The following is a 13117-nucleotide window of genomic DNA, read 5'->3' as shown; positions in this document are numbered from 1 at the left end:
TACTGAAGCCTGCTGTGCACCAGGGCTGGCACTAAGGCGCAAGGATACAGGCACAGCCCATTGGCAGCTATCATGGTCCAGGAGAGGGATGGAGGAAATGCAACACAACAGTGCAGGATGGATGGGACGTGTTCCCGTGACTCGATGAAAAAGGCAGAGACTTGAATTGGGGTCATTCATTCGATCCACTTTTGAGGGGCTCTGGAGTCTGGAAAGGACAATGACTGCTGCCCTAGCAGTTGCGGGCGGGTGGAGACCAGGCGTGCGCACCCGTCACCACCACGCCAAGCGGAAGGTGGTCGGGGCAGACAACGGGCTGTGGGCGTTCAGAGGGGGATGTGCTTGCTTCCGCCCCAGGCAGAGATGCCAGGAAACAGTCTGGGAGCAGCTGCCTGGGTCGTCCTCGCCCTGCCTGACCCTGGCTGTGAGAGCTGCTTAACCCCCTTTGTGTCTCAGGGTCATTATCTGGAAAGTGGGGATAATGACAGGACTGAGCTCACAGGGTCATTATGGGGATTAAAGGAGTTAATAAACGCGACGTCTTCCGGGGGAGCCTGGCACGCTGTCAGTGTTTGGTATTTCCGCATGCGTGTCCTGCAGACCCCTGAGGAAGTGGTGCTGCTGACTGATATGGACGATGTGGAGAGTCCAGAGTTCCAGAGCAGGAAGGTCGGGGAGACCCCACTGTGGTTCAAACGTGCAGCTGAGTGCACGTGTGGGGAAACCATCCCCTTGAACATGGTGGTCTCTGCAAACTGAACTTCCTTTCATTTAAAAGCCTCTGATGTATGAAATATCCCTGGTCCAGTACCTTATCAAGGTAATATGTGACCAGTACTAACTTTGTACAGTTTCATCACAAATTAAACACTGGCCTGCTCAGCACCAGGGAGGGTTGATTAACTGTCAGCCTGTGGCTGAAATTAACATGTATTTTTAAATTTCACAGCAAGAGGATGAGGTGACTGTATCCAACCAGTATTCATTCATTTGCGCCTAGAAGGGCTCCATCAGAATTCATTTAGAATCATGGAACAGTCACCCCTAGCAAGGTCCTACCTATGATAACATCCTTATTTTTAAGATGAGGAGACAGAGATGAAAAGACTTTAAGTGGGTGTCCTCAGTGTTACACAGCTTGGGAGACAGTGACCACAATCCAGAGTGACATGGGGACAGAATCGGGTGGCCGGGCTATGCTCTGGCCCAGATTAGGCATGTCTCTTCATGTACGCAGAGTCGGCAGCACATCTGTAAATAATTGTAAAATGTTCAGGGAAGCAGACTTCAATTCTAGCAGCCAAAATTGCCAGTCCAGACACTGAGCTCAGTGAAGGATTCCTTGTACCCAGCGGTCGGAGTCTTGTGGGGAGTGTGAGGTGGACAGCAAGGCCCTGATGTTTCTCTACGCAGTCGGACCAATAAGGTAAGAACGCATTTCAGAGGGCACCGATTCACTGTGTTAAAGATGTGCTAAATGGGTCACAGGGCCAACGTGAGGACACAACCGAGTTATGAGACCAGGCACAGGGTGTGTACGATTAATGTTCTAAGGGTGGTGAGATACCAGAGGTTTAAAATCTGCTTTGAATTGTATTGCCTCACTAAATTATTGGGTGATGTTAGGCAGGATTCTTAACTTCTCAATGTTCATTTCCCTCAGGAAAAATGAGAATAATGAGCATGGAATAAGACCTTTTTTGTCCTGTTTTCATAGCTCGAAGAAACTAAAAAATCATAATCATCCAAATTGTACATTTCAGATGAGGAAACTGAAGCCCAGAAAAGTCAAGTGACTAAAGGCACACGGCTAGTAACAGAGCAGAACACAGGGGACCTAGTTTATGGACTCCATGCCCTTTCCACAGAGTTCCATACTTATCTACAAAACTCTTTCAAATACTTAGATGAAAGTGTTTATGTTGTGAAACCAATGTGACCACATTAGAATCTAATTTCTGAGCTCTTTCCCTCTGTATCTGATGCTGCCTATAGCTTTGGCTGGCTGACACCTTGGCTCCTTCAGCAGAAACATTTCTGAAAAGCTATAGTACTTTAAAATGCCAACTGTAAAAGCCAAATTATTTGGTTTCTGGATGTGAGTCTTCAGAAGGAGATCATGTAGAATTGGGCCTGCACAGCTGACCTGATGTCTTCTGAGGGCTTTTCAGATACACGCTCTCTGACTTTCACAGATCAATTGCATGGCTCTGTAAACCACAAAGGGAGGTGTGGTGCGGTGTGTGGAAAGAGCATGAGGCTTTGGAGTGAGCTCGGCCTGGGTTTGAGGGCTAATTCTTTCAGCATTGATTCAGCAGATATTTACGCTGCGCCTCTTACGTGCCAAGCCCTGTGTGGTGCGACCTCGGGCGGGTCGTTTAACTTCCCTAAGCTTTGGTTTCCTCTTCTGTTAAATTAAGGTACTAAACCCTTCCTTTTAGCATTGTTCTGAGGATTAGAAATACGGTCTAAAAATGATTTCACACACAGTAGGGACTGGTAAATGGTGGCTGTTATTATTTCAGTTTGAGGCTGGGCCGCAAATATCCTAGAGATGGACAGTATATTACAGTTAAATTGACAAATAGAAAACCAGGCAAAAAAGAGACAGAGAGACAAATATACAGTTAAAACATAGACAGAGAATCCAAAGAAAAAAGAGAAAAACTGAGCAAATATCTTATTTATCACCTTTGGTGAAAACCTACAAATAACTAAAAATGTGTGTGTGTGTATGTGTGTATACACACACACCATATTCTTTATTATTTGCTTTCTTGGCATCCTAACCTATCAGAAGTGGAAAGAACTTAAACATTCCCCAGCTCAGTGTTCCTGTTTACAAAGGAGGAAACAGGCCAAGGGGCACGGGGACTGGGGAGGCCACTCAGCTCCTTCCTGACTCACCTGCATTCAGGACCCAGATTCCCCCCCACCGCTCCCTCTCACCATCTTGGCAAGGTGGTAAGATGAAAAGCATTTTTAGAATGCAGCAAAAGGTAACCCAGATCATGACTCTGCCAAAAGAATGTTATTCAAAAGGTCTTACTTAGTTCAACAGATAAAAGAATGAAGATTTAAAAACCTCTGATGCCTGCGAGTGGCATACCCTGCTGGTGACAGAAGAGTGCGTCCGAACTGGGCCTATAGCCAGTGAAATTCCAAAATAGGTGAGGACCCATCAGGATCCAAGCAGAACTTTCCAGATCAAAGAGGAAAAGAGACACAGATATTTGGGAAGAGGGAGAGGGTGGGGGAAATGCAGGAACAGTTATAAGCCATTGTTAAAGGAATAGGCGGGGCTATCGTCACAAAGGTAACTTTACATGTGTTAGACTCATTTATTTTTCCTCTTTACGTAATTGAAAGTCTTGTTATTTCCTCCCCTGTTTTGAGTGGGGGTGGGGGAGAGGAGGATTTTTACCTCTTACTTTTTACACCTGGGGTATTTTAATTTTTAATTTTTAAAATATATTTCTTCTTTTAAAAAAAAAGTTTGGTTTCAGGGTGGCCCCAGACATCTGGACATACTGTTTTTCCCTGGATTTAGTATCTTGGCAGCTCATTCTTACAATCCAGAGCACACAATTTGGAGAGGGTGCTGCAGCTCCTTGGAGGACACTGCCCTCTACTGGTCACAGGGACAGACGCACCAGCCAGACTCACCTGCCTGTCCCAGCCGGCTAACATCCAGACTGAGTAAAGACTCTCTAAGACAATGCCATTACCTCTTTATGATAAAATCTCCTGGCTTGACTATTAAATCCTTTTTTTTCTGATTCTGGAATTACCGAAGGCTGATATTTAACAGGAATGGAGGACTGTGTTGGATATGCAGCAGTAAAACCTAAACAAAAATAAGATAAAAATTAGCACAAAACAAAGAATTGACAAATGCATAAAACCCAGGGCTATATATTGTTTTATTTTAAGTGGAATAGAAGAGAAAGTTGCCTTTTGACAAGAGATAAACATGAAACTGGGTATTTTTTTTTTAAAAAGACCCCCTTGGTAATTTTTGGGTTTTCCCCGCTCCAGCTCTTAAACTGGTGAGGCTTGGTTCCATAGCTGAAGCATATTGTTCCAGGGAAGAGGATGGATCTGCTCTAGCCAAGGAGGGGGGACACAAAACCACCTGGAGCAGCCTTGGAAGAGGAGCCAGGTAGGAGGACACAGCAAGAGTCCTGACTCGCCCGGCCCAGAGGCACAGATCAGCAAAGCACCAGAAGGATTCAGAGAAGTCAGGAAATCCCAGGGCAGGGCCCTGGGAAAAACCTGGGTAAGTTTAGGTTTCTGCTTTGAGCAGACATTGGGTGAAAAAGCAGAATGGGATCATTTATAGAACACCAAGTGAAATTTATATACGTCGGGGTAGTGACATATAAATGATGTATAAACTCCCCCTCCACCAGCTCCCCACACGTGGAGGAACGTCCACGGTTGTTAAGACTCCGTGGGGAGCATCTGTCTGCATGGCAGGCTGACTACAAACTCTAACCTGTGAGTGTAATAGGATCTGATTCCACTTTTCCACATTTGGCTGCTGGCACTCTGCCTCTTCCCCCTTTTGCTCCACATCTGGGCAAAGTGATGAGAAGGCCTGAAATCTCCCTCTTTTGGTACCAGTAGGAAGTTCAGACCACGGCAAACCCCTGCCCTCACTCCAGCCTCATGTCCTAACCACAATAAAACCCCAGAGCCAGACTCCTTTCCCTGCTCTCTCTAGCCATGCTTGAACCAGATTAGGAAGTCTGCCCTGCTGTCCCCAGAAAGCCTCCTTGTGTGAGTAATAAACCTTCTCATATCTCCTCGATGTGTGTGTGGCACCAGCAGTCTTGACTTTAAGCCAAATTTGGGGGAGGGGGGGCCCATGCTGACTTGGCAAGACATCCACAACCGTTGGCCAAATGATCTCAGCATGAGAATCCTAACCCTCAGAGAAAATATGTGTGCAGAACTGGAAAAAAATAACCAAGACAAAGAACAAGGGGTGTTTCAGGGTGGGAGTGAGGCTGCTTGGAAATTGTCTTTAAGGCCATCTCTCAGTTTCTGAGTTTTTGGAAAAACAAAACTGCTTTTCAAAGAGGAAAGCCCCACACCATCAGGGACCTCAGGAGGTGTTTATATGAACCAGCTTGGAACCGATGTGGAAACTGAGGCTTAGAGGGATGAAGTTACTCATGGGAATCACAGAGCCATTCAGTAGAGTAGCTGGGGTTCTAATGAGCCCAGGCTCTTCAACTCTAAGCCGTCCTTCCTCTTCCAGGGTCTGGCCCACAGGAAGGACTCAATAAAAGAAGCAGTGAAAACATGGGGACAGCATGATCTAGCTTTCTTTGCCTGGGTTGAGGATGAAGCAAGTAAAAGAAGCAGGATATATGTTTGGTTAGAAAACATCTGGAGATATCAATAGATGGTATATTTATTCCTTTCCTCTCTTCTCCCTCCCTCCTACCCCCCCCCTTCCCAATTCAAGTGGGTGGCTGGCTCTGTATTTTTTCTCGAAGGAAGCTAGAGAGCCTACTAGAAAGCAGTAGATACAAGGCTTCCTAGCTCTGGATTCTAAAAGTCTAAGCCCACAGAACAACTGAGAGAGATTACAGAGGAGACAGAAAAGGAAGGGGGTTTATTTTAAAAAGGTAAAAGGAGGGACATTCCCCTGGGGGAAGGGAAGCTTCCTCTCTGACTGAAAAGGAGATCGAACACTTTGGCTTCTGCCCACAGCACAATGGCATGTATCACAGCTACCTTCTTGATGAGAACAACAGAAAAACAGGATTTTAAAAAACACTCCATGTAACTGAACTTCCATTTCCAAATAAAATGGAACCAGATTTGCCCTCCTAGCTGGAAAAAAAAGTTAAAAATGGACAAAATACATGAAACAATGGTTTTCAAGACATTAGACACCAGGCAACAAAGGATAGGGGTCCTTGGAGATGGGAAACAAATGAGGAAGCAAGAAGATTGCACCCAGATTACTGCCTTGAGAAAGTCTGCAGGCACAGCACGGAAAGGAGGAGCCCAGGTGGGGCCTGGGGGTCTTCTTGAGTTGAAGAGATAAACCTGGGAGTCCAGAAAGGCAAGACGGTGCAGAGAACTGGAGAAGAGAGGGCTGCGCAGAGAAGGAGTTCTGGAGACCTGCACTGGGTTCCCTTCAACCAGTTTCCTGGGTACTGATCAGCACATGAATGTGAGAAAACTACCCAAGCCTGGGGAAAGAATGCCCTGAAAGAATGAGAGTAAATGATGCCTGAACACTGGGAACAGGAAAAGGTCAGAGTGGAAAACCGTAATTCATGGAATACAAGGAGAATACGCACAGGGGTTTTGCCTCAGAAACAGGGTAAAATTACCCCTGGACTAAACGCTGCTCTGGGTCCAGCTCACAAAGCTTAGAAGCAAGACTTGAAAAGATCAGACTGTTTCCAAGTAATTTAACTGCATCCCAGAATAAAGCACAAGAATTTATAGGACTACTGAAATATACAGCACCCAACAGGTAAAAATATCTCACATTCAATAAAAAACTAATGGACGTGTGAAGAAGGAAGAAAATACAATTCATAATGAGGAGAAAATAGACAACTGATTAAAACCAACTCAGAAATGATACAGACGACAGAATATAAGAACATTACATTACTATAATAATGATTGTATTTGATATGTTCAAGAAGCTGGAGAAAAGATAGAACATATTAATAGGGACATGGAAGATATAAAAAAGATCCAAATCTAACCTCTACAGGTGAAAACTAAAGTGTCTGAGATTAAAAATATACTAGATGAGATTAACAGCAGACTAAATAGCACAAGAGAAAAAGACTAGTGAACTTGAAGACACTGAAATAGAAACTATCCAAAGTAAAACACAGAGAAAAAGGACTAAAAAGTGCAGAGTATCAGTGAGCTTCGTGAAAACTTCAAGGAGCCTAATCCACATGTGATCAGGCTCTCCAAGGAAGAGATGTGGGAGAGAGGAAATAGAAAAGAGATTTCAAGAAAAAAATGGCTGAAATTTTCCAAATTTGATAAAAAACCATAAACCCACAGATCCCAGAAAGTCAGTGAGCCTCAAGCACATGAAACAGAAATAAAACCAAACCAAGGCACATAATCACTGCAATAAAGAGAAAAATATTAAAATCAGGCAGAGAAAAAAGACACATTACATACAAAGAAACAAACATAAGGATGATAGCAGATGATTGTTAGAAACAGCATCTGTAAGGTACTGGAAGGAAAAGAATTGTCAGCCCAGAATCCTGTACCCGGTAAAAATATCTCCCACATTTGAAAGCAAAATAAAGACTTTTGAAGATATTAAAAGCTGAGAGAATTAATCACCAGCAAGCTGGAACTACAAGAAATGTTTAAAGGGAGTCCTTCAGGCAGAAGAAAAATGATCCTAGTTGGAAATCTGGGTCTACATGAAGGAACGAAGAGCTCCGGAAATGTAAATAATGTGAATATAAATTGATACATTTAGATATAAGTATAAAGTATAAATCGTTTTAAAAGTAATTGACTATTTAAAGCAGAATAATAACCCTGTATTGTAGGACCTATATGTGGAGGTAAAATGTTTGACAATAGCAGAAAGGCAAGGAAGGGAAAAATAAAAATAAACGGTGGTAAGGTTCTTCTGCTCTATGTGAAGTGTAATAATATCACTTAATGGTAGGATGTGATAAAGCTGAAGGTATGTATTACACACTCTGTGGCGCAGATCAGCAGGCTTGTTCTATAAAGGGCCAGACAGTAAACAGCTAAGGCACCACAGGCCATACAGTCACTGTCGCAGCTGCTCAGCTCTGCCGTTACGGAGAGGAAGCAGCACCAACGACAGATGGCCAGAGAGAACCGTGTCCCAGCAACATTTCATTTACAGAAACAGGCAGCAGAGGGGAGTGTATAGCTCAAGTGGTAGAGCGCATGCTTAGCATGCATGAGGTCCTGGGTTCAATCTCCAGTACCTCCTCCAAGAATAAATAAATAAACCTAATTACCTCCCCTCACCAAGAAAGAAAGAAAGAGAGAGAGAAAGAAAAGAAAGAGACAGCAAGGGTCAGACCAAGCTCAAGGGCCAAAGCTTGTCAACCTTTGCTCTAAAGTAACCACTAGCAAAACACTGCAAAAAGTTATTCCTGAGAAGCCAACAAAGGAGAGAAAATGAAACAACAACAATAAATACTCAGTACAAAAGAAGCCAGTAAAAGTAAATAAAGAACATATGGGACAAATAGAAAGCAAATCTATAGGTGGCAAATCTATAGGTGGCAGGCTTAAACTCACATTCTAATAGTCATACTAAATTTAAATGGTCTAAATATCCCAATTAAAAGAGATGGTCAGATTGGATAAGAAACACCTAACTATATGCTGCCTACAAGAAATACACTTTAAACATAAACCCAGGAATAGGTTAAAAGTAAAAGTATTGGAAAAGATAGACTCTGCTGTCAAAAGAAAGCTAGATGTTAATAGCAGACAAAGCAGATTTCAGAGCAAAAAATATTACCTGCAATGAAGGAGGTAACTTCATAACGGCTAAGGTGTCAGTTCCTCAAGAGGATATAACAATTCTAAATGCTGATACGCTCAATAACAAGAAATTCAAAATAAAGGAAATACAAACTGATAGAATCACATGAAGAAATATAACATTCCACAATTATTATCAGAGATTTCAAAGTCCCTCCCTCAATAATTTAAAGAAGTAACTAGAAGATCAATAAAGATATACAAGATTTGAACAATACTATTACCCAACTTGACCTGACATTTACAGAACAATCCACCGATCAGCTCTATACAACGTATTCTAGAAAACTGAAGAGAAAAAGACATTTCCCAAATGATTCAATGAGGCCAGCATTACCCTGATTCTAAAACCAGACAGAGTCGTTACAGGAGGTGAGGGGAATCACTACAGATCATTAACCTTCATAAATGTACAGGCAGAAATTTTCATTAAAGTGTTAGCAAATTAAACCTGACAATATGTAAAAAAGATAAGACACCATGATCAAGTGAGGTTTATCCCAGTAATCCAAAGATAGGTTAACATTTGCAAAACAACGTAATTCACCATATTGACAAACTAAAAAGGAAAGATTGTATGATCATCTCAAGAGATGCAGAATGGACTCATATAATATGCACTCTCTTTTTCTCTGGCTTCTTTCACTGAGCACAATTATTTTGAGATTCATCCATGTTGAAGTATCAATCCTTAATTACTTTGTATGGCTGAGTAGTATTCCATGGTAGAGAAATGTGACAATTTTTTATCCATTTTGACAGAAATTTGAATTGTTGCTAGATTGGAAGTATTTCAAAGAAAGCTATTACCAACATTCAACAACAAGTCTTTGAATGGACCAAAGTTTTCATTTCTCTTGGGTAAATACCTAGGAGTGGAATGGCTAGATCTCATGTTTAACTTTTTAAGATACTGCCAAATTCTTTTCCAAAGTTGTTGTATCTTTGTATGTCTCCACCATTAGTGTATGAAAGTTACTGTTACTTCACATCCTCATCAACAATGGGCAGTCTTTTTAATTTCAGCCATCTCATTAGATGTGTAGTGGTATTGCATTGTGGCTTTAATTTGCATATCCCTAATGACTGATGTTGAGCATTTCTTCATATGCCATTTGCTGTTTATCTTTTTTTGGGGGGGGGGTGAAGTGTCTATTTAGTAAGTGGAGAAAGCATTCTGTACAATTCAATATTCTCTTATTATCAAAAAAATGCTAGCAAACTAGGAATAGAAGCCAATTTCCTTAATCTGATAAAAGGTATCTATGACAAAGCCTACAACAAACATAATACCAAAAGCTTTCTCTTGAGATAGAGAATGAAACTAGGTTGACTGCTATCATACTTCTATTCAACACTGTACTGAAGGCCTCTAACCAGCATAAAGGTCAAGAAAAATAAATAAAAATATATAGATCAGAAAGGAAGGAAATAAAGCTGTCATTATTCATAGATGCCAAGACTGTATATGGAGAAATTTCAAAACAGCCTATAGACAACCTATTAGAGGTTATGACTGAATTTAGCAAGGTCAATATAGAAAAATCAATTAATTTTGTTTCTATACCAGCAGCAAACAATCAGAATATGAAATTTAAATTGTACCATTTATAATAGCATAAAAATCAAATATCTAGAATAGATATAAAGAAAATATGCAAGGACTCTACGTAGCAAACTAAAAAAAAAAAAAACATTATTGAGCAAAATTTAAGAAGACTTACATAAAAGAAAGGATACACACGGTAGGAGAACTCAATATTGTAAAAATGTAAATCAGCCCCTAAACTGATTTCTAGAATCAATGCAATCCAAATCAAAATGACACAAGGGATTTTTTTTTATAACATTAATGTGCTGATTCTAAAATTTATATAGAGATGAAATGGGGCCAAGATAAACATAGTACATAGTTAAAGGACTTACACTATTAGATTAAAAATTTGTTATAAAGTTACAGTAATTAAGACAGGGTGGTATTTGAAAAGAATAAGGACCTGCATATACACAGACACTTGATTTACAGCAGTGACAGCACTGCAGAGCAGCAGAAAAAGAATACTCTTTCAATAAATGGTTCTGGGTCAACTGGATATACATACTGAAAACGAGGATGTGGACATCTACTTTACACCATACACACAAACAATTCCAAGTGAGTTGTAGGTCTCGATGTGAAAGGTAAAATAATACAGTTACTAGAAGAAATTATTTGGGGATAGGCAAAGATTTCTTAAATAGGACAGACAGACTTACACATTAACTATAAAGGAAAATATTGATTAAATGGACTGTGTTAAAATTAAGAGCTTCTATTTATTAGCACACCATTAAGAGAGTGGAAAGGAAAGTCACAAACTGAAGGAAGAAATTTACTTTACTGACAGCCAACAAATAGACACATTTTTAGAATGTTATCAAGAACCCCTAAGAAAAGAAAAACCCAATAGAAAAAAATGGGCAAAAAACTTGAACAGTCACTTCTTCAAAGAGAATATCCTGAAAGTCAGCCTATATATGAAATGGTGCTCAATCTTATTCAAAGGACAATGCAAATTAAAACCATTAAAATGTCAGTGAGGATGTGGAGAAACTGGAATTCTTATACACTGCTTGAGGACATAAAACTGGCATAACCACTTTGGAAGACAGTTCAGCAATCAGCTAAGCTGATCCTAAACATACCCTATGACCCAGCAATTCTACTCCTAGGTATAGACCCAAGGAATATAAACATATTATGTCCCAAAAGAAATGAACAAGTATAGCTATAAAAGCTTTTAGTCATAGTAGTTCAAAACTAGAAATAATCCAAATGTCCTTCAGTAGCATAATGGCTAAAAAAAAATTGTGGTATATTCAAAGAAAAACTTCATAGCGATGAAAACAAACTAATGACTGATACATGAAATATGAAGTTAAATCTCTAAGACATGAGAAAAAAAGCCTGAGAGAAAAGAGTTCATACTGTATGATTCCAATTAATACAAAGTTCAGAAACAGACTAGGGTAAGGAATGAGATTAGCGGTCAGGAGAGCTGTAGTGTTTACATTTGCAGAGAAGGGGGATAATGCCTGGGAAGGGACAAGACAAGCGCTTCCGGGAAGGGACAAGACAAGGACTTCCGGGATGCTGCTGGTAGTCCATCTCTGGGTCTGAGAAGTGATTCCATAGGTGGTGGTTTCTTTGTGACCAGTCATTAAGCTGTATAGTTATGATTTGTTTCTGAATATATATATAAAAAGCTCCTAGTTAAAAGTGTTAAAGAAAAAGAGAGAGCACTAAATCAAAAACGGGAGGAAGAAATAGAGGTCCGGCTGTTGGTCTGAGAGCAGCAGGGATGCTAGAAGCCCACCAGAGAGGCAGTAATACCCCCAAGAGAAAAAGCAGTGGACTGAGTGAGGCTTTGGGCTGAAGTTTCCAGCCTCAGCAATGATTCCTAAGCCCCGGGGGTAGTCTGGGATTAGCGCACACTAATAAAACCAAAGGGAGTACATGGGCTGAGACAGTGGCGCTCTCTCACCAGTCTGGGTGGGTGACCTATGATCTGGGTGTCTCTCTCCTCCCTCACCCAGCCCCCCATCATCACAACACCTCTTTCTACTGAGAAAGATCAAAACCTTGAAACAAGGAGGGCATAGGATTTGTGCCCAAAATGGCTGGAGTTATACGTCCCAACAACCCAGCAGAATGGGGGCTTGGGTTCAGTTTTAGGAAATAAAGAAAGATCGCTTTCTCCTTTTCCCTCTCCTCATCCTTGCTTCCCATAGTTTCTTCCTAATCATCACCCAAGAGGGAGTGGGGGAACGACCAAAGCAATCTATTTGATATCCTTAAGGCTGGTCTTGTGGGCATAACCCAGGATTTACTGTAGTCCCCTAAATTTTGCTCTTCTGTACCAAAAGGGACATATATCAGGAGCTCTCTCCTCCCCACCAAAGACCTCTGTTATAAAATTCACTAAACCTTTGTGTACTTTGTTAGCCTTTCGGGAATATTTTTTGCCAGGATGTTGGTCTTTTTGTGTGGAGTTGTCCATCTTAGCAAAGTTCTATGATATATTCCATTTGCTTGATGAAAAACTTGACTACATGTTCTTCTAAGCACCTGAAATAGCAAAATACAGCATTTGTAGAGATCATTTCACATGCCTATTAATTATGTTGATTGAGTTCTGCTGTATCTGCAGGATAAACCAAGAAATCTTGTGGGTAGAGGCTGATTTTTACCAAGTTCTATGACCCCAAATCCCAAACATTGCACTACCCTCAGTGGGAACTCTGTAAGTGTTCACGTTGATGTTGTTTACAGAGCTCCTTAAGGCTCGAATTTTTTAAATTTATCTTTATTGAGATAACTGACATAAAACATAGTTCATCAGTTCAAAGTATATAATTCTAAGTTTTGGCAAATGTTTACAATTGTGTTAGATAACACCACAATTAAGATATAAATATATCCATCCCCCCAGAAAACATTCCCTGTGTCCCCTTGCTGTCAATGCCCTCCCAACCCTGGCATCTCGTAACCACTGCTTTGCTTTCTGTTACAATAGCCGCCTTTTCTAGA

General features: G+C 41.0%; 1 protein-coding gene across 1 annotated transcript in view; it reads right to left on the bottom strand.

The window, feature by feature from the left end:
- Positions 1–12631, bottom strand: part of STPG1 (sperm tail PG-rich repeat containing 1) — a 37636-nt gene extending 25005 nt beyond the window's left edge. Inside the window, exons 1-2 of the mRNA XM_074377157.1 lie at positions 12525–12631; positions 3729–3847 (exon numbers count right to left, since the gene is read on the bottom strand). The gene's annotated coding sequence lies outside the window, so the exon portion shown is untranslated. The remainder of the gene's footprint in view (positions 1–3728; positions 3848–12524) is intronic.
- Between the last annotated feature and the right edge of the window lie 486 nt (positions 12632–13117).

This window comes from Camelus bactrianus, chromosome 13 (assembly GCF_048773025.1).
Source record: "Camelus bactrianus isolate YW-2024 breed Bactrian camel chromosome 13, ASM4877302v1, whole genome shotgun sequence".
NCBI classification, from domain to species: Eukaryota; Metazoa; Chordata; class Mammalia; order Artiodactyla; family Camelidae; genus Camelus; species Camelus bactrianus.
Note: the sequence above shows the minus strand (reverse complement) of the source record. Positions and strands in the feature narration are given on the sequence as shown.